Source organism: Petaurus breviceps, unplaced genomic scaffold (assembly GCF_028583685.1).
Source record: "Petaurus breviceps papuanus isolate PSGF00001 unplaced genomic scaffold, PetGlider_PUasm1.0 176, whole genome shotgun sequence".
In the NCBI taxonomy this organism is placed as follows: domain Eukaryota; kingdom Metazoa; phylum Chordata; class Mammalia; order Diprotodontia; family Petauridae; genus Petaurus; species Petaurus breviceps.
The window spans coordinates 1,211,944-1,234,360 of NW_027185771.1; the positions used below are offsets into that span (position 1 = coordinate 1,211,944).

The 22,417-nt window shown below is 41.2% G+C and overlaps 1 long non-coding RNA gene and 1 pseudogene across 1 annotated transcript in view; both read right to left on the reverse strand.

Moving 5' to 3' along the window:
* LOC138159258 (uncharacterized) overlaps positions 1-22,417 on the reverse strand; it is a 1,259,001-nt gene that overhangs the window by 154,266 nt on the left and 1,082,318 nt on the right. The window lies entirely within an intron of this gene.
* LOC138159568 (ADP-ribosylation factor 5-like) lies at positions 13,507-14,079 on the reverse strand (annotated as a pseudogene).

Here is a 22,417-nt window from a genome sequence, read left to right on the forward strand (position 1 = left end):
TCCCTCTCTCCTTGCTTTCTCTCTCTCTTCCCCCTCTTACTTCTCTCTCCATCTCTCTTCTTCCCTTCCCTCCCTCCCTTTGCTTCTCTCTTCTCTCTCTCTCCTCCTCCTTCCTCTCTCTCTCCATCTCTCTTCCATCTCCCCACCTCTCCTTTCTCTCTTTCCTCTCTTTCTTCTCCCTCCCCCCCATCTTCCTCTCCCACCTTTGACTTCCTCTGGTACTTTGTTTTTTTTTTTTTTTTTACTTTTTTATATTTAACTGGCTCTATTTTGTGTTATAGTTCCTTTCCTTACCTTTCTCGTTTTATTTCTACTACTAGATTACAAACTTCCTGAGGACAGGGATGGTTCATATGCAGATTAAAAGGGATAAATTTACTAGAGAGAAAAAATAGGTAAGTTCCAATGTGTAAACTGGTTTTCAGTACTGAAATTTCATAATACTCAGCCTGTTTCTTTGGGCTAAGGAAGGTGAGAGACATATAGAAACTTATGTGAAGATTTCCAAATTTGTTTGACTCATAGTTAGGGCAAGCAAAAATCTTTTAACAAAGAAACAATTCAAAAAACATTTATGAAATGTCTATTATATATCAGGCACCAAACTGAGCTCTGGAAATACAAAGCCAAAAAGGAAACAGAGACTGCCCTAGGTGAGCTTTCATTTTACTAGGAGAAACAGATGAATCAATACAAGGTGATTTTGAGGCTGGGAAAAGTGCTAACAACTGATTGGGAGGAAGGTAAATCAATCAAGCCTGATCAACCAAGCCTGGAGGAACCAGCACTTGAATTGAGCCTGGGAAGGGAGATGAGGATTCTGAAAGGCAAAGCAGGAGAGGACTCCAACTAGCAAGGTAGCTGCGTGGGTATAGGACAGAAAGGAAAGTATGTGAGATGTTGCTGAGGCTGAATTTTGCCAAGACTTGGAACCAACTGGAAGGAGGAGAGGAGAGGGAAAGGGAAAGGGTCAAGGACGACTCTATGAAGTCCATGGAAGTCTTTGACACACAAGGACCTTCTGATTAGTCAGTCCTCTGTTTAATAAAGAAAGAAAAAATATGACAAACGTGGCACTTTTCTTTGTACAGAGAGGTCCAGGGTGACAGAAAGCGGCAATATTGAGTTTCATTTCTCAGCGACTCACTATAAATGAAGATTATTCCTAAGGGGACCGAAGACACCAGCAAGCGGCTACCTGAAGATGCGTCTGATTGTATTAACCACTTGTGAGGCTTGGGAAGGATTGTAGATGAGGTTTTCAGGTCTCTGTGTTTCTCTCTTTTTAAATAGAGGCTGTTGGTATTGCTTTACTTTTAGTATTCATCTTGCTTGATTTTTTTCTTGCACCTGCTAATGTTACCTAACAGAGTCATAGCCTTTCCCTGGTCCTCTTTCTCCCCCCTCCCCCCAAGTTTATTTATTGTGGCTATTTTACCAGCTATTGGCTCAACACACTCCACTCAAATATTCATCATTTAGCTCTCTGGGTAAATCGTATTTAATCAGCACAGGAGAGAAAATAGCATAATTATAGATGCCGGATGCCATTACACTCAGAAGAAATTAAACCTTGTCTCAAGCCGTCCAGCGGTGCCTCTGATGAAAACAAGCAGATTGCATTACCACTGGGGTTACTGAGAGGTTAGTGGCCATACGGGGCCAACTGTACCTTGTAGGATGTCTGACCCAAATGAGCCATAAGGAGACACACATACGCGTACACATGTGCAGTATCAAAAAACTCATCAAACTGCGGGTCAGTAAATTAATCTTTTATTGTTTGAAGAATGAGATAAATGATAGCGTAATAAAGCAAGGTTAATACATGGAGGTATAAAAATGGTAAATAAATATTTTCCAAAAATCCTAGCCCTGAAAAGCAACGGAGGGAATTCAAATTCCCAGTCTTCTCTAGGGTACTTTGCTGCCAATCTGGTCATTAGGATAAAAGTCAATTAAGGAAAACGAAAGACAGAATCTTTATCATTTTCAAGATACAGAAAATCATCTAATTGGAGAATCTAACATCTCCCAAGAAAGTTCTTTTTCCACATCTGAGTCCAGTTCTCATTTACCTGTAAAAGTGATAAAATGGAGAACAAAGGTGGTTTCTAACTCCCTACCATAATGGATACAAGGGATAGAGCCATTTTTTCCCAGATAGTAATTTTTCTATTTGAGTAATGCTGATAAAACATTGCATTTGAGCAGTCACTAGGGTATAGAAGAAAGGATTTGTAAAATCACAGACCTTCCCATCTTCATTCAGCTAGAGTAAGCTTCTGGAACAGGTTAGAGCCATTGAGGTCAATTTCCTCCAAGCCATTCACTGCATGATCTCCCTCCCCCTTTTGCCTTAGCAGATACCCAGAGCAACTTGGGGCCTTCTACTGTCACAAAAGAGAGGAAACCTTTGCCTCAATGACAAATACTGTCTTTCACGTGGATCTAAAGATAGGGTTAGGAGTCCCATCTACTGAGGCTTCCTATTTTAGAAAAAGTCAACAGTCAAAAAGGCAACTTACTTTATATATGTGTGTATGTATATATGTGTATATGTACATATATACACACATGTATGTGTATTATGTATATGTGTGCATATGCTTATATATATATATATATATATATATATATATATATATAGCATATACATGCTAATAATACTTCTGAGGTTTGGATAAGTAACTAAGAGGAAGGAGATCTCCTTCCAGTCCATCCTACTGCCGACAATTAAGAAACCTCAAAGTAATTTTTGAAAATGTCAGCGTCTCATTTAGCAAAAGGATAAATAATAAATGAAGCGTAATCACTGTCCTGTGCTCGTGGTACAGCTTCGCGGTGTCATTAGTAAACTAACGGTATAATATCTTCGTGTCACAGTTTAATTATATCTTGTAATTAGTTTCAGCAATGGATTGCATAGAGTCAGGCCCCCTGAGCTAAACAAAAGGTAATAGGACTTTCGGAGCCCCTGCATAAATCAATTATGAAAGTGTCCTGCGTTATTCGAGGCTTGTTTGCTGTGATTTTATGCACGAGGCACAAACGATCCTTCTTGCCCGTGGAGGGCAATTTGGCCCACTCTGCACTTGCCTGGAAGCCTAGGCTCTAGTATGCCCACACAGAACTCTGACTGCTCTGTATAGCAGTCAGTGTGAGCTCGGCAGTGAATGCCACAGTCGGGGAGGGGAGGGAACAAGGAAGGGGAGGGCATGTGGATCAGAGCAGGTAATAGATGTGCTATGTGCAAGGAAGCAACAAACGAAATGGGAAAAGATGTGAGGCCCTGGAAGAATGATTCTTAATGCTTCCCTGAACAAAGACAAGAAGGTTAGGAGAATCAAAGGCCAGGCAACACTGATGCATATGGGCAGGTTGACATGACATATATTCCTTTATCATTTGTCCTTTCAACATCCCTGCTCTCCCCAAGTGGTTGGAATTGGAATCAGCACAGGTTACATGACAATTCGAAATGGAGAAGGAGAATCCACATCTTTAATTGGGTCTAATTCGGGTCCTAGGGAGCTCTGAAACAGCAAAGGGCTTACAAGAAGAGCAGAGGGCTAGCTGTGGTCACCAAGTCCATGTGTGAGAGTCACGGATCCCTGCTGGGGGAAACGAAGAAGAAACTCAGGGGCGGGGGGTTGGCTCAGTCCAATTGCCACCAATATGTGTGATCGTCTCCATTTGGATCAAACTGTAAGGCATGGTGGAGAGGGGGTTGGGGTCCAGGTTCAAAGTCCTCATCAAGTCTGCTTTGAAAGTAAGTCTAGTGCCATGCTGGCCCTTCTGTTTATACAACAATTTACAGGTTTAAATGAAACCCTGCTTGAAAAAAGCAGACTGAATCTTCCTATTGTGAGCACTTCAGCAAATTTAACAAAAGAAAAAACCCAGGCGAGGAACAGGGAAAAAAAAAAGTCCACTCCTCAGACTGGTGTGCTGCAATCTGGCTGGTTGCTATGGTGACATGATGGCTTGTTCACATGGCAACATACCTTAGGTCCACTATTAAAATGATGAGAGTGAACTAGGTTGCATTAAGGATAGCACGCTGTATGCTAAAGCAAGTCTTTATCTCCAGGGAGAGCTGGACAGAGCCTACCATCCAGTAAAAATGAGGGAGAAAAGGAGGAGGAGGAAAAGGTTGGAGGCCTTGAAGAGGGGAAAACCACAGGGGTACAATAACTGTGAAAAGAAAGATCCTCAGCTCTGTATCTAAAGTGAGGGATGAAGATACAGATGGATGATGGACAATGAGGGCTTTTTTGTTGTGTTTTGTTTTGTTTTTTTGGCTATGGCATTCATCCTTCAGATCAGTGTGTCAGACTAATGACCCAAGTTCCTTACAAAAGGAAATTGTGTGTTCCGAATGATCCCACCATTCTTTGGTTATATAAAAAGGCAACAGTAAACCCAACATGACCTGTGAGCTGCCCTCCCAATGAATAGCGGAGCTGCTTTGTCCACCACTTAAATAAAACAGTCTAATAAGGATAAAGATGGTGAATTTCATAGCATTTATTTATTGAATATGAAAATCCATGACAGCCACAGATCCACATCAAATCACATCAGAGGTGGGGGGAGGGGGAGCGTTTCCTTTGGAGATGCTAGTTTTATGTTTCCTTTAACATGGTGACAATTTTTTCCCCCGCTGACGTGGAGAGGGCGGTGATAATTCTGCCGATATTATCCCAACAACACTTTCTACATTCCAGGGCTTGATTTCTCTCTGCTATTTAGCAAGTTCTAGCATGGCATGTATATGAGACAACCAGGAATTACAGGGCTATATAATTCTACGGGGGGCTTCAGGTGATATCATAAACTACTAGACTGATGCCTGAGTCCCTGGAATTCCTTCTCCCTTCACACAACCTGCCACCCTTCATGTTTTTCATTGGATTCTTGTTTTATTTGCAAACCTCATTAGCACGAAGTAGAGTGAAGGCCTATGTCTCCAAAAGGTATTTGCTGTATCTTGGCATGGAGTAAGGCCATGGACTTCATTTCATGTTTGATGACTAATACAATTATCTCATAGACAGTTAATTATTTCTGCCCCAACACTGTCCTTCACTTTGCTCTTTTAATTTTTCTGTTACAAATCTATCTGTGTCTCTGTCTCTCTTCCTCTCTGTCTCTCTCCCCTTTTCCTCCTTCCTTTTCCCTCTCCCCTTCTCTTCTCTCTCTCTCTCCTTCCCTTCTCCCATCCCCTTCTTTTCTCTTCTCCTCTCCCTCCCCTCTCCAATAATTGCTATGAGTATTCCATGCTATGGGTCATCTCTTATATACATAAATAATGGATCCAGGATAACTTGTTAATAGGACTTGTTTGGGTCAGAATTGTTTCTATCTTAGGTGAGCCTAGGGAAAAATAGTGCTTAGATCTTCTGTTTCTAGAAAGCAGGGCCTGGGACTCCGTCACTTGGTTCAGATCAGAGTCCAAATAGATGCTACAAAAGAGTGGACTTTTCTTAGAAGAATAGTGATCTCCAGTTTTTCTCTGGCTACTGGAGACAACTGACCCTGGTTTCCTTCCCTTAACCTCTCTGTCTAGGGAGGAAGGCCATACCACACCAATTTTTTCGTCTTACTAGATGTCAGAACTGAAGAGGAACATTTTTTGGTATCTTGACTAGTAACAAAACACCAGCTTTGTCCCTCCCTCTGCAACACAGTGGGCAATAATCACCTCATCAGGATGGTAAACTGTATGCAGGGGAAAAAAAAGAAAACTCTGGTGTCTATCAACATCTCATGACAGCTACATTCATGTTTCCTCCTGAGGACCAAAATAACTACAAAGCATATGAAATCGTGAAGCACATAAAAATCCTGGAGGTAGAGGCTGAGAATAAAACTCATGATTTCCCGACCACAAGGCATCAAAGCTCCATCCCTCTCAGTTCATTTGCTTCCCTTCACTTGGCACCTACCTGTGGAGGGGAGATTGGACTTTGCTCAGTAAGCAGGCAGCATTAACTATATATACACACAGCCCTCTAAAGGGAGAAGGGTGGGCCAGATGACCTGCCCATCCTACCAGTCTGGGATGCATAATGAAGAGAAGACAGGACTGGGGAGTGGGTGAGGGGAAGCAGATGAAATCAGTCAGAAACCCACGGAAAAGGGAAGGCACGTGGATGCCACGGTATCACAACTGCATTTGCTGGCGGTGATAGACTCTTCACACGTTTAATAGCAAGACAGCTCAGTTTAAAGCAACTTTCCCATTTAAATGTGCCATAACAGAATAATAAGGTCATACAGCATGACTTGATATATGGTCATATCAAGGAGAGTGGTGATAGAAATATACTGGGGCACTGAAATCTGCATAGGTAGCCAAGGATGATAGGTTCTGATGCTGCTGCTGAGTCCCAAGAGCAGAATGATTTTACACGAGCTCAGTAGACAGGCAGAATGGCCACCAGTTCACAATCTGCCCCAGCTGCCCTTGATTTGGGTGTATTTCTGGGAGGAAAAGTCACTACTGGAATATAAGCTACAGTAAAGTCTGTCTCTAAGAACATATAAATATCCCTCTCATCATTCCTTTGGCAATTATTTATTGAGACCCTACTAAATGCAAGGGCAGCTAGGTGGCACAGTGGATAGAGTGCTGGGCCTGGAGTCAGGAAGAATCATCTCCCTGAGTTCAAATCCAGTCTCAGATACTTACTGGCTGAAAGACCTTGGGAAAGTCACTTAACCCTATTTACCTCAGTTTCCTCATCTGTAACATGAGCTGGAGAAGGAAATGGCAAAGCACACTGCCCAAGAGAACCCCAAATGGGGTCATCAAGAGTCACAAATCACTGAACTACAGTTGAAAAACAGTAGAAGATGTATAAGTGTAGGATTTGTTATGAATCTGTTCACTTTTACAGTCTGGGGCTTGAATCACTTTGCTATGCCCCACCCCTCTCCTCCAACCCCAGGTGCTCTCCTTTCCTGTACGAAGACCATTGGGTGCTCAGAATGTCATATGATGATAATGATAAAACATCTATATAGTGCTTTATGATTCATTCAGTCATTTCAGTTGTTTCCAACCCTTTGTGACCTCATTTGGGGTTTTTTTGGCAAAGATACTGGAGTGGTTTGCTATTTCTTTCTCTGGCTCATTTTACAGATAAGGAAACTGAGGCAAACAGGGTGAAGAGACTTAGCCAGGGTCACACAGCTAGTATTTGAACTTAGGTCTTCCTGACCTTAGACCTGGCACTCTATCCACTGTACCACCTAGCTAACAAAGGATTTTGTAAATTATGCCACTGATCCTCAAAACAATCTTGTGCAGGTCGTTATTTCGTTATTCTCATTTTGCCCATCAGAAGACTGAGGCTTAGAAAGGAGAAGTCATGCCACACAGCTCCCAAGGTGATGAAGAAGGATTTGAATGCAGATCTTGATTCTAAGACCAGTGCTCTACCCACAATACAAGCTCTGTCCTATGACATCTCTTAGGGTTTTCTTATCATCTCTCAAGGCTACTAGGATCATTCTGTGGAGAGTGCACTGGGGCCACCCTCAGTCTCATTAGCTAGGCTCACAAGCTATCTAAGAGTCTCCGTGGGATCCCAAGGCTCCACTTTCCCTAACTTTCCTCAGCCCTGGAAAGACTGGTACCTGGACTCCATAGCCCGCAGGCGTTCGCAGCTGAACACAATTCCAAACTGCTGAAGACCCACACCCAGGCACACCTGCAAGCCACTGGCGCTGACTCAGCCTCAAGTCTCTGATCACTCCAGGTACTCACTCCTTCATGGCTTCTCTTCTCACCATGATATTCTATTGCTATATTCTGCACATACACAACATTTGTGCCATGTCTTATCACAAACATTCTTCGCCAGATGAGTCAAATTCAAATAGAAACAGGGGTCACTACACCTTCCGCAGGGACCCTCGTGGGCTGCAGACTCATGTACCTTTAAAATGTAATGTTACTTATGTTTTATTGTATTTTCATTTATTTTGTGAAATATTTTCCAATTACATTTTAATCTGGTGTGGGCTGCCCAACATGGCGCTGGACACCACTCCTTATGCTATTTCTACTCCACCAAATAGCATTGTAAGGAAACAGTCAGTACTGTTCCTTTATGATCTATAGCTTTATAGAGTGCTTAATCTGGATTGCATAAACTTCAAAAATGTATAATTAGTTTCCTTTGTAAATCTATATATTTTATTTTATGCATTTAAAAACACTATTCTGAGAAAGAGTCCTTGAGTCCATACCCCCCCAAAAGTTAAGAACTCACTCCTGCTTTATAGTCTGGGGAATTGTAATAATCACATACAGTAGTTATTATTTTTAGTATATATAGCTATATATGCACACACATACATATGTGTATAATATACATAAGTGCGCACACATCTTCACAATACATATAACCACATACACATAAACAACATGTGTACATGCCTACACATAATACTACACACATATACATGCTCATGTGCACATGCATATACAATATATAAATATATACATACATATAGACACACATAAATATGGAGAGAGAGAGAGAGAGAGAGAGAGAGAGAGAGAGAGAGAGAGAGAGAGAGTCATGAACCTTCATTGACTGGGGTGAATAGCTAATCACTGTTCTCTCTTTAGAATCTATCCAGATAGAATCCTTTCCCTTTAGGAGCTCAGCAATCACTTGGGGGAATGAAGATAGGAACCCACAAAGTAACAATAGCTGACAACTATTCAGTGTTTTAATGTTTGCAAAGCACTTTACATATATCCTTTCATCTGAGCTTGCTGCGGGTGGTTCTCTAGAACTATCTGTCCAGTTCTAACCCCTCCTCTGACTTCGTATCTCTGACTGACTATTGGGCATCTCAAACTGAATGTGTCAATGGGCATCTTAAAACCAACATGTTTAAAACTAAATTCATTTTCTTTCCCTCTAAGCCCCCAACTTTCCATTCTTTCTCATACTGTTGAGGGCATCACTATCCTCCCAGTCTCCCAAGCTCACAATTTAGGTAACATCTTAGACTTCTTCAGTCGTATGTTAAATCCTATTGTTTCTACTTTTATAATATCTCTTGTATATGCTCTGTTCCCTCCTCTGACACTGTCACCACCCTCTTGTAGGTTTTCTCTGTCTCATAATTAGAATATTATGAGAACCCACTGGTTAGTCTGCCTGCCACAAGTCACTCGCCACTTCAGTCTATCTTCTACTCAATTGTCAAATTGACCTTCCTGAGGTTCTAAGGTGACCAAGTTACTCTACCATTCAACAGACTCCACTAGTTTTCTTATTACTTTTATAACCCTTCACAACCCAGCTGCTCCTATAACTTACTCTCTTTTATGTACTCTCCAATCCAGTGACACTAGTTTTTGGCTGGTCATTGCATACAACACTCTATCTCCCAACTCTGTGGATTCTCATTGGCCTTCTCCAATTCTTGAAACCCTCTCCTTCCTCATCTCTGCCTTTTGACTTCCTTCAAATCTCAGCTAAAATCCCAACTTCTACAAGAAACCTTTCCTGAAATCCCATAATGCAACACCATCTTTTTCTGTTGATTACATATATCTTTTGTATATAGTGTTTATATGTTGTTTCCCCCATTGGACTGTAAGTGCTTACAAAAACAAGTTCTGTTCTTGTTTAATAATAAGTACAAAAAGAGGTGGCAAGTCAGATTGTCAAGAAAGACACTATATTACTTCATCAAGAAAAGGTCATGCCAGACTACCTTTATCTCCTTTTTTGATGGGGTTACTAAATGAACTGACCAGAATAATGCTGTAGATGTAGTTTACCCAGGTTTTAATGAAGCTTTTGGTAAGATCATTCATGCTATGATTGTGGAAGAGATGGAGAGATGTGGGCCAGGATATTGTTAAATTAGGTGGATTTGAACTTGGTTGAATGATTGGACCAAAAGTGTAGTCATGAGTAGCTGGCTATCAGCTTAGAGGGATGTCTCCAGTGCAGTGCCCCAGGCATCTGTGCTTGATCTTGTATTGGTTAGTATTTTCATCAATGACTTTGATGAAGGCATAGGTGTCCTGATCACCCAATGTACATATGATACTGGATGGCAAAATCTGAATCCCAAAAGATCTCAACAGGTTAGAATATTAGAGTAAATCTAAAAAAAGGAAATTTAATGGGGATAAATGTAAAGTTACACACCTTGATCCAAAAAATCAATGTTACAAAGACTGGTTAGGGGAGATGTGTCATGGTAGTTTGTCTTTAAAAGACCCAGAGACTTAGAGGACTATAAATTCAATATGTTAGGTGGTATGATATAACAAACAATAAATGAATATCATCTTAGGCTGAATCTAGAGAAGGATTTTGCCCAAGATTAGAAAGATGATAATTTCATTATACTCTGCTCTGATCTGAGGACTATATTCACTCCTAAAGCACCTAGGGGTACTTTGTTTGCGGAAGAGAGTGAAAATTTGATTGCTGTGTTCAAGTACTTAAGGGATTATACAGAAGAAGAAGCTATTTATATGGCACTTTTAGGTTCACAAAGGCTTTATAAACAGTTCATTAAATCCTTACCACAACCCTGGAAGCCATGAACTGTTAATGCTTCCATTTTACAGAGGAGGAAGCTGAGGCACAGAGAGGTAAAGTGACTTTCCCAGGATCACACAGCTGGTAAGTATCTGATGATGGATTTGAATTAAGGTCTCCCTGACCTTAGGTCCAGTACTCTATTCAGTTACTTAGCTGCCTCTGGGAAAAGAGATGCTCAGTTTGGCCCCAGAGAACAGAAGCAAAAACAATGGCTAGATCCTGAGAAAAAAACAAATATAGGATAGATGTTAAACAAATCAACTAGGCCTTCTAAAATACAAGGGCATGGGCTAACTCAGGAGAAACTGGGTTCTCTCACATTCATGGTCTTCAAGCAAAATTCAGTTGACCATTTGTGAGAGATGTTGCACAAAATCCTTTTTGGGTTGAACTAGACATTATCTGAAGTTCCCTTCAATTTTGAAATGTTGTTATTTCATCAGAACATAGCGTAGAACCTATTAGACAGTAAACTTCTCCCTGAGGGCAGAGAGTACATTTTGCCTCTTTCTGTATCCACAGTGATTATCATAGTGTCTGGCACGTATTGTTTTTCAGTCATTTCAGCTGTGACAGGCTCTTCATGACCCCATTTGGGGTTTTCTCTACAAAGAAACTGGAGTGGTTTGTCTCATGAGGAAACTGAGGCAAACAGATTTGAGTGTCTTACCCAGGATCAAACAGCTAGTAAGTGTCTGAGGCTGGATTTGAACTAGGTCCCCTTGACTCCAGGTATGGCACTCTATCCTTTGCACCACCCAGCTGCCATCTGGAATATATTAGACACTTAATAAATCTTTATTGAGATTATTTATTGACTTGGAATCAGATTTGGGCAGAGATAGCAGTCATCCATGAAAAGAGAGGACATCTCAGTTGGGCAGCTGCTGAACTTGGTGTTACTAGCTCTAGGGTAATGTTAACAGTTCTCTGGGGCATATAGCCTACAGCTATTTCACAGCCCATAGCTCTAGGCAATGTCATAGCTCTTAGTCTGAAATCCTTGGTCATTGGGGATTCTTCTCCAGTCCTGATATGTCTAGGAAGCCCACGAACCAAGGAGGGCAATGACAGGTGGGATAGCAGAATCAATTTCTGCAGTTTGCAGTTGTATTAGTCAGTAAAATCATAAACCTGAATCAACCAGCCTTTCCTATCATGATCCAACTCCTAAACAAAGTACTAATAGAAATTTTCAGTGATGGGACAATCATTATAGAATCTTCTTATGAGGACAAATGAGGACATGTACTTGTTGTCATATTGGTTGGTGGAGTGGTTGTTGAAGCTCTTGGAGGACCTCAGTGTCTGGGACCTTATCTTGCTAGGTGATCTTCAGCATCTTCCTAAGACAATTCAATTGGAAGTGATTCCATTTCCTGGCATGATGCTGGTAGACTGTCCAGGTTTCACAGGCATACAACAATGAAGTCAGCACAATGGCTTTCTAGACCTTCAGTTTGATAGGCAGGCAGATTACATACAAGTCAAACAGGACATACAGTACTCCTGGGGTAGCCTAGCTATTAGATGAAGTGCTGTCATCTAGCACCTACTGGAAACAGGTCTTATCTGGACCAGATGTAGAATACAACACTGAGAAAGAAGCAATTTGGTAGGGTCGGTACCCATGAGTGGAGAGTATGTTGAATCTGAAACTAGAGCCAATTTGTCAAAAGGGACGTTAGAAAAGCTTGAAATAACCAAGTCCTTTGGACTGTCACAGGAGGAATGGCGAGTTCATAGAGAAGATGGAGAGATCATTGTGGGTTACAATGATCAGACTCCTTCATGGAGAGAGAGGAAAAGGAGAAAAGAAAGGAGGAAGGATTTGGGATGTCACTGATATAGGGAAAGCTTGGATGAGAAAACTCCCAATGCATGGTGGCCCATATTTACAATTGACAGTCTCAGGGGTTAGTAGGTCACTGAGAAGCTAAGTGATTTGTCCAGGATCATGTATCTACTATGTGTCAGAGATAGGATTTGAACCTACATCATCCTAGCTCTGAAGCTAGCTATTTGCCCACTAAAGCATTTTGTCTTGGAGGAGGAGGATGAGGAGGAGGAGGAGGAGGAAGAGGAAGAGAAAGGAAAAAAAGAAGAGGGCCTTAAAATACAGGTGTCAAAATGTAATTGTTTAATAAAATAAATTTTAAAAACACAATACAGATAATATTGATTTGTGGTTTTCCAAGTCAGTATGCAGCCTGAATGGTTCTATTTCTTTTTGAGTATGACACAATGGCCTTAGAAATGACAGGTTAGGATATATTCAGTGGTTTCAGTGACAACTGACTCTTCCTGACCCCTTTGGGGATTTTTTGGCATAGAAAATGGAGTAGTTTACCATTTCCTTCTCCTGTTTATTTTACAGATGAGGAAACTGAGGCAAACAGGGTTAAGTGACTTGCCCAGGCTCACACAGCTAGGAAGTATCTGAGGTTGAATTTGAACTCAGGTCTTCTTCTTCTTTTTTCTTTTTCTTCTTCTTTACAAGCCAAAACAAATTTATTATTCAATGTCTAGCTGAATCACAGCACCAGTCTGGTCCCCCTCCCCACACACCCCCAAGAAGTATACCCAAAAGAATGAAATCAAAAGTCAGCACAGTTTCTTTTCTGGGAGGTCTTGGTTACTGTAGCTGCTTCCATAGTTCTCAGGGAGTCAGAAGACAACCCCTTTCCCCCTCCTCCCAGTACCCAGACGTTTAGTCTTTTGGCTCTTGGTAAGAGAGAACATGCAGGTAAGAGCAGCTGTAATAGTGTGTGTGTGTGTGTGTGTGTGTGTGTGTGTGTGTGTGTGTGTGTGTGTGTGTGTGTTGAGAAGGAGGGGTAGGGGGTAGGAGCAGGGAGAGCTACCTCAGTAGTCCTCAAGAATTCAATTGTCCAAGAGTTACAACCTGGGGATTTTCTTCCAAGCAGAGGTTTTGCCCCTGCAGTAGTTAGAGCTTTGATAGCTTATGGGACTGCCAGTCCAGTCCATCATACAGCCCTGTACCCTGGGTAGCACAGGTTGCTTGGACATACCAAATCTGACTACGCAAGCTCTGCAAACCCAACTTGTCAGTCAGCTTGCTCACAGGCATGGCATTGGGCATGTCCTGCTTATTTGCAAACACTAGCAACACAGCCCCCTGAAGCTCATCCTCCTGGAGCATCTGAAGGTCATCAGCAGATTTTTGGACCCATTCTCAGTCATTGTTATCCACTACAAAGATAAGATCCTGAGTGTTTTGGAAGTAGTGTCTCCAAAGAGGATGAATCTTGTCCTGGCCTCCCACATTCCAGACAGTGAAACAAATGTTCTTATGTTCCACTGTCTCCATGTTGAAGCCTATGGTGGGGATAGTGGTGACAATATCGCCCAGCTTTAGTCTGTAGAGGATTGTGGTCTTGCCTGCGGCATTCAAGCCAACCACAAGGACCCGCATCTGCTTCTTCCAGAAGTACCTCGAGAAGAGCTTGGACACCATGAGGCCCATGGCTGGGCCAGGGAGGGGGGAGCTAGGAGCTGGGGGGATGAAGAGCAGGGGCAGCAGGATGACCTTAGGTCTTCTTGACTCTCAGCCAGTGCCCTATCCACTGTACCACCTAGCTGCCCATGGATTTGCATAGGTTAAAGAAAGAGGGTCACACTAGATGATGGTGGATCATACAACATATTCCAAGAAGGCTACCAGACTTCCTTCTATGAGAAATAAAAAACAAACAAAAAAACCCCAAAAGACAGAGGAAGTATGCTCCTTCATTACTCAGAGAAGAGTCACCTTGATGCCCAACTCAAACTTGGCAGGCTAATGTGTCAAATGTGAACTCTTCCTGAATAAAATGTTTCTAATCGATTGCTGGAGCAATTTCATCAGCTCTTTCTTTGCATGATTTACCAGAGTTTAATTCACTGTGGACATTTTGTTTGCTGTGATTCTTGTTATTAAGAATCACAAGATTACAAAGAATTAGGTCTTGGGATTCTGGTATTGTTGCTGGCAACGTGTATTGTCCCTTTCTGTGGGTATGTCAAGTCAAAGTTCCACCATGATTATTTTCAACTGAAGAACATCGTGTGTGTGTGTGTGTGTGTGTGTGTGTGTGTGAGAGAGAGAGAGAGAGAGAGAGAGAGAGAGAGAGAGAGAGAGAGAGAGAGAGAGAGAGAGAGAGAGGGAGCAGGGTTAGAAGATGGAAGGTTTGTGTGTGATATTGGGGGGCTGTCTGCTTATGTGTGGGGGGAGAGTGAGAGCATTCAGAATCATTTGACTTTCCCAGTTGTCATCTGTTCTCTAACACTGACTAAGGGGGCATGCTGGGACAATGGGGCCACTAGCCAGTGTCTCTTTTACAGTTTTAACAGCTGTTTTTTTAAAGATAGAGTGCCTCAGGGTCTTTTAAACAATGGTATCTTAATAAATTATTTAAAAAAGAAAATAATGCTAAGAGCCTATCTGTAGTGGCTATTATTAGCCTTGGCACTGGGAAGGAATGGAATGGAATGAAGAGCTGGTTGATGCAGAATAGTCTACTTTAAATGGCCCATGAAGTGTGTTTGTGTGTGTGTGTGTATGTGTGATCTTATCTTTAATAAGGTTTCCTGTCTATATAGTTTTTATAGTCTAGGTGCCACTGAGTCTAAAGTCAGGAAGACTCCCCTTCCTAAGTTCAAATCTGGGCTCAGACACTTACTAGTTGTGTGACTCTGAACATGTCACTTAACCTTGTTTGCCTCAGTTTCCTCATCTGTAAAATGAACGGGAGAAGGAAATGGCAAAGCACTCCAGTATCTTTGCCAAGAAAATCCCAGATGGGGTCATGAAGAGTTGGAAAGAATTGAAAATGACTGAAATAGTATTTAACACACACCTATGGTCAGTCACATGGAACAAGCCCACATTTAGTGCAACATGTGAAAAAAATGAGATAACATATGATAAGTACTTTGGAAGCCTTAAAGCACTATATAAATATTATTCTTATTAATTATCATCATCATCATTGCTGTTGCTCTAAAACATTCCAGCCAAACCAAATATAGAACTGTTGGTGGAAATTAGAGTCAACGTGCAGTAGAATTAGAAGCATGCACACAAAGAACAAAGCAATTGACTGGAGTTACTGCCAGACACTTATTCTCCTTTGAAAAATGCTTCATTGAGTCCCTTCCCAAAACAGAGCAGCAAAGCTCAAGCCCAAAGTTAATGTGATTCTGAAATTCTGATCTTTGGAAAATTCACTCTGAGTAGAAGCTGACATCCCATTCCAACACTTCTGTTTTCTTCTTCTCTGTGAGGAATCAGGCTTATGGCTACCCTGCCTTCCTGATGCTTCATAAGCTAACTTTTTTCTGTGATTGCCAGTAATAGATATATTCTAGATTCCTCTACCCAGAATAATACTATAGCGTCATCAGATTTGAGAGTTGGAAGCAACCATAAGGGTCATTGAATCCAACTTATTCACAAAAGGACTCTCCCCCCAAATTTACTCTATACCCGAAAAATGGTTGCATAGTCTCTGTTTGGGGATCTCCAAGGATTGCCAGTCTCTTCTTCCTTCCCAGTAGAAAGAGCATTATATTTAAAATCAAAGGGTCTGGGTTCAAATTCTCATCTCCATTACTCAACCATCTGATTTTAGATGAGTTATTTTGCCTCTCTGGTGTTCCTTCTGTTTCTAAATCCATGACTGTATGAGCCAATCTTTATCCAATTTGGCTCCATGGTAAGAAATCATAGTTAAAAAAAAATTCTCTTCAAAAGACAAAATAGTAAGATTTCCATTGCTATTTTGATTTTTAAATGTGCAAGTGGGAAATGAACTTCATTCACTCTCAGCACCTCTTTTGTGGATTGTGCAACTCATCCTCATTCTGGTGAGTAGTCCTACTCCCACCCAGGAAATTCTAAGGTTTTCAGCAGGAGGAAAGGTGCTTAAGACATACTTTTTAACTCCCTCTCCCCTTCTCCCACGTCGACTTTATTTTCAAGTTGCCCCCTGTGATGGAGTTGTTTCTTAGCTTCTTGTGCGCTTAGCCATTTAATTAAAGCAATCCATATTGAGTTCATGTCCAGATGCCTTGACTGGCAGAGCCAGACCCTCATTGGCATGCCAGCTGCTCAAAGAGGAGTGCGGCCCCTTGCATACTAATCAGGAGAGAAGGCAGCGATTCATCAGCCTATGATACCGCTCCAGCATCTACAAGCACTTATGACATGTAATTGGTGGTACATAAGCAAGCTAGGCCACATTAAAAACCCTACAGATAGTCAGAGATAAAAATTAATGACTTTTGCTTTGTGTAATCCTGCATGCATTGGTGGGAAGGGGGGGGGTTGGGATTAATGGGCAAATCTAAGTAGGCACAAAGGAACAAAGGCTTTTTACTGGCCTTGTTTACATATCGAACAATAAAAAACACAAGTGACAAGTTATGGGAAAGGCAAGTGCGAATTTTCGGCACGAGTGACTTGGAAGACTGCTTGCAGTTCATTATGGATTCCAAATTTCCATATTCATTATTCCAAAACAAACCTCCTTAGTAAGCTCTTCTGGGACTGGTAGAATAATTCTTATTATTCATCTTTCACTAGTATTGTGGTTATCATGATTAGGACTGTGCTAGGCTTGGTCTTCATGGAGTACAGGCCATGGATGTCCCAAATACTGGGCGACCTAAGGCCAAGACCCAGAGCCAAACAAACCTAACAGGGAGCAAGTGGGGTCATTGGAGGCAGGCAACAACCAAGATGGTGGTTAGGAATGGTTTGGAGTATAGGGTGACAGTTAAGTGGGTTGGAAGCAGCTGGAAAGAGGCTGGTAAAGCTTGCTGATGGGAATGGGGAGCAGAAGAAATATTACTGCTCAAAACTGGCCAAGAGAGTTAGGCCTTAGATAATGATAGGGTAGTGAATAAGGAAAGGAATGTGGTTAAGAACGAACGAGTCAGAATTTATAGGTTAGTCTGGGCAGGTTAAATAGTGTAGTCACTGAGATGATGTCACTTGGGTTTCATTTCATGTACACACTGAAGAAAGGTGAACTGAGGTGTGGTTAAGGGTAATGCACCACGTATGTAAGCAGAAAATCCAAAGTGGAGGTAAATAATTTGTGTATATATTGGGAGAAGCACGAATCTCTATGATGTTGCATGTACCATGGGAAATTCAAGAATTCTACCATGAGGACCAGCCTCAGTTATTACATAGGATGGTCTTCTTTAGATCACAAAGAGCTTTGTATTCAGCCAAGTGGCATGAGTTGATTAAGAAGAGGATAAATGAGTAGCTTTGTAGGGTCAGGGCAGGATGTGGGCATGGTTCATTAATGTCAGTGTTGAATAAGGGTGAGGCAAAGGCATGTTGGCGCTGGGGAGGGTAAGAGACTATTAAAAATTTAGGGTTGAGGCTTGGCTAAGAGACATGGAAATAATTAAAAGACAGTTAGATACTAGAACATAATAGGTTTGGGACACAATCATCCACTTCTTTGTCCTGGACTTGCCTACAAGGAAGATGAGCATCAAACCCATCCTAATGAGTACTTCTGGGGATGCAATGGAGTACTGTGGAAAGAGGTTGGATTAGAGCAGGAAGACATTGTTTGAGGCCTGATTCCTATATAGTACATGACCATGAACAAGTCACCAAACCGTCCTGAGCTTCACTTTCCTCATCCTTAAAACAGGGATAGGAACGCTTATAGTACCTTCCTCCCAGAATTCTGGTGAACATCAAATGCTTTGCATACCTTAGAATGTTATATAAATGTCAGCTATTGCTATTTTTGCTCCATTGGACAAAGGGAGACATGCAGAATCAGAGAAATTCCTTTGATCTCATCTTCACAAATCAACATGTTCTATTATGGAACTTTGGTTACTGAGAATACGCCTTAAACTCAACAGAAGGGCTTACAAATATAGGCTCTGCTTAAAGAAAAGAAAGCCCAAGAGTAGAAAATAATGAAGTAGAATATTTGGAAGTAATGTGCTAACCTTCATACTTAAAGATGAATCACAAATTTAAAGGGGTTCGAGGGTCATCTTAGTCCTGGGCTTCTTAAACTTTTTTTCCACTGGCAACCCCTTCAGCACTTCTTAAACTGTGGTTTGCAGCCCCATATGGGGTCCTGACCCACAGTTTAATAAGCATTTTAGTCTAATCTGTAACTGAACAAAATTCCCTCTACAACCTATTCAGAAAAACGCCACCATATGAACTCAACCTTCCTTAAAGATCTCAAGTGAAGGACTACCAGCTCTTATCCCAAGGCAGGGCCTTCCATTTCAGAACAGATCTCCCTATTAGAAATTCTGTCCTTACCTCAAGCCCAAATGATGACTCCCACTATTTCCTTCTATTTCTAAGCTCTGGGTCAACTAGGACAAGCAAACCACCTTCACGTGGCTGTCATTCACCTACTTGAATACAGCTCTCAGCTTGCCCCTAAGTCTTCTTGTCTGCAGAATGAAAATCCACAGGCCCTTCTGTCAACTTAAGGTCCTTCACCATGCAGTGTATGTTTCCATCTGGTGCCAACAACTGAATACAGTAGTCCAGATATATTCTGACCATGGCCCAGTGTAGCAGGAAGATAACTTCCTGAATTCCTAGAAGCTGTCTCTCATTTATCATTCAGTTGTGTCTGACTCTTTGTGATCCCATTGGGAAAGACACTGGAGTGGTTCACCATTTCCTTTTCAGTTCATTTTGCAGAGGAATAAACTGAGACAAACAGGGTAAAGTGACTTGCCCAGGGTCACACAGCTAGCACGTGTCTGAGGACATATGTGAACTCAAGAAGATGAGACTTCCTGACTCTAGGCTAGGCACCCTATCCACTGCACCACCTAGTTGCCCTTTGTGCCTCTCTTAATGCAGTCTAATCTTGTATATAGCCATGATATTTCTCTGTTGACTCATACTTAGTTTAAAATTAATAAAAAGTTCAAGTCTTTTTTTCTGTTGAACTAATACAGCAACACTTCCCATGCCTTGTATCCATGGAGTTGATTTTCTTTTGAACCCATGTATAAGACTTTACATTTATCTGTATTACAATTTATCCTTTTTAGATTTGGTCCAAGGTTATAGCCTCCCAATATCTTTTGGGACCCAAATTCTGCCATCTAGTGGGTTAGCTATCCTTCTTAGCTTTGTATCATCTGCAAATTTGTATCATTATGCCATCTACATCTTTATCTAACTCATTGATAAAAATTGTTAAATAGCACATGGTCAAGCACAGATCTCTGGGGTATTCCAATAAAGACCTCCTTCCAAGTTGACACTGTATGATTAATGGTTAATATAGCTGCAAGAGGGCATGTACCTTGAATTGGGCTGCCATCTATATTATCTTTCCTAGAGTCCTTTGGGGAAAATAGAAAAAAAATCATGAAAGAGATCACATATAGCATATGACTATAAAATACAGATAAATTGTCTGGCCTCTGTGGGGACAGAATACATGATTTTGACCTCCTTAGCATGATGTCTAACTATGAGGTATGGTAAATGGTAATGTTGGAATAAGATCAGAATCAGAGTTGAGCAAATACAAGTGTGGGCTTTATTATACAGGAGTTTGCCCAGGGGAAGTGAGTGACTAAACTCCTAAGGATGCCAATTGTCATTTTCCCTACCTACATTCACAGTTCACCTGGGAAACATTTCCTGTAGGTTGATCAGTTTGAGCTACACTTATTTGCTCATATGCTATATGAAAATCAGATGACAGAAATGGAATCTTGGAAAAACTTAAGGCAATGGCGAGAAGTTTTCTTCTTTTGAAAGGACTGGAGAAATGCTGACTGGAGGAGATCATGTAATCTGATCTTCATCTGTCATATACATATTTGGGTGGACTAAATCAAGCATTCTTTTCCCTTTGCTGTATGACTGGTTCAAGATATTAATATCATTTGTTTTTGCATCACATTTATTTCTGAATATCTCTCTCCCACTCTAAAAGAACATCATCTTTTGTAAAGGAAGAGAGAAAGACAGACAGATAGAGACAGACAGGCAGACACACACACAGACAGAGAGAAAGTGAGTAAACCTCAACCAAGACTGAAAATATATATGATGTTCCATACCTAAGGTCTCTCATCTATGAAAAGTAGTTAGGAAAGTATATTTTCTCATCTCCTTTCTGGGAAAGTTTGGTCATTATAATTACACAGTATTAAGTTTTGTCCCTTTGTTCTTTGCATTTATATAGTAGTCATTGTATATGTTGTTTTCCTGGTTCTTCTTACTTCACTATTCATTCGTTCAAAAAGTCTTTCTATGATTCTCTGAATTCCTACATATCCCATTACATTCTTGTACATCAATTTGTTAATCCATGAGTATCGACTTCATTTCCCATTCATTGTTTTCACAACAGTAATGCTACAACTGTTTTGGTGCATATGGGATTTTCTTTTTGATTTTGACCTCCTTGTGGGAGTGTGTTCAGCAATGAGATCTGTCCCTCAGAGGACATGGACAGCCTAGGTCTTTTTTAAAAGAGCATATTTCTGGATTGCTTTCCAGAATTGATAGACCAATCCACAGCTGTATTGACATCATATTAGTGTGCCTATTTTTCTGTAGCCCCTATGGCATTCACCATTTCCATTAATTTTCATCTTTGCTAATATCCTGGTTATGAGGTGAAACCTAAGAGTTGTTTTAATTTGCATTTCTCTTACTATTAGTTATTTGCAGTAATTTTTCATATGGCTATTAATAGTCAAGACTTCATCTGAGAACTGCTTATTCATATTCTTTGGCCATTTATGTGTCAGGGAATGGTTCCCAGTACTGTTTGCAATGAGAGATTTAGAATAAATATTATAATTATAGATGCAATGGCCTTTCAATCAAAAATGGAAACAAGTAATAGCATACAACAGAAACAGTCTCAAACCCTTGGGGGACCTGTCTTTAAAGTCTATACTATAAGACTTATACAAAATTGATCAGGTGGAAACAACCCACATCTTAACCAGTAGCTTTAATTTCATGGGAAAAAAAAGGTTGCAATTCATCTGCATGTTTGTCCTTCCATTCCCCTACCCTAGACATGACTGAACAGGTATCTGTGCCCATCCCTTTTCTCCCACTGGTGAGGTCCTCCTGGAGCCTCCACTTCATTCATTCATTCATTTATTTATTTTGCCTCTTGGATGGCAATTGAGGTTAAGTAACTTGCCCAAGGTTACACTGCTAGTTTGTGTGTGTGTGTGTGTGTGTGTGTGTGTGTGTGTGTATGTATGTATGTAAAGTGTTTGAGGTCAGAACCGAACTTGGGTCCTCCTGACTCCAGGGCTGGCGCTTTACTTACTGCGCCCCCTAGCCGCCCCAAGCCTCCACTTTATAAAGGAGCCCAATGAAGGCAGGCCAGCCTGCCTCTACTCCCCTCCGGCCCTGTTCCTGACTTCATGGACATCAAAACCATGTCCCCAAGCCAAGTACTTTCATCCTATATGTCTACTGTGTATTCCCAGATTTTCAGCATGTGTGTATGTGTATTTGTGTGTGTGCATATGTGTATGCATGTATACATGTGTGTATGTGCACATGCACTTGTGTATGCATGTATGTGTGTACATGTGTGCGTGTGTGATCTTCTCCCTTTAGAATGTAAATTTCCAGAGGGCGGGGACTATCTTTCTTTTTGCTTGTATTTGTATTCCTAGCATTTAGCTCAGTGTTGTGAACATAAGTAAGCACTTAATAAATTTTTGTTTCCTCCCTTCCTCCCTTCTTTCCTCCCTCCCTCCCTCCCTTCTTTCCTTCCTTCCTTCCTTCCTTCCTTCCTTCCTTCCTTCCTTCCTTC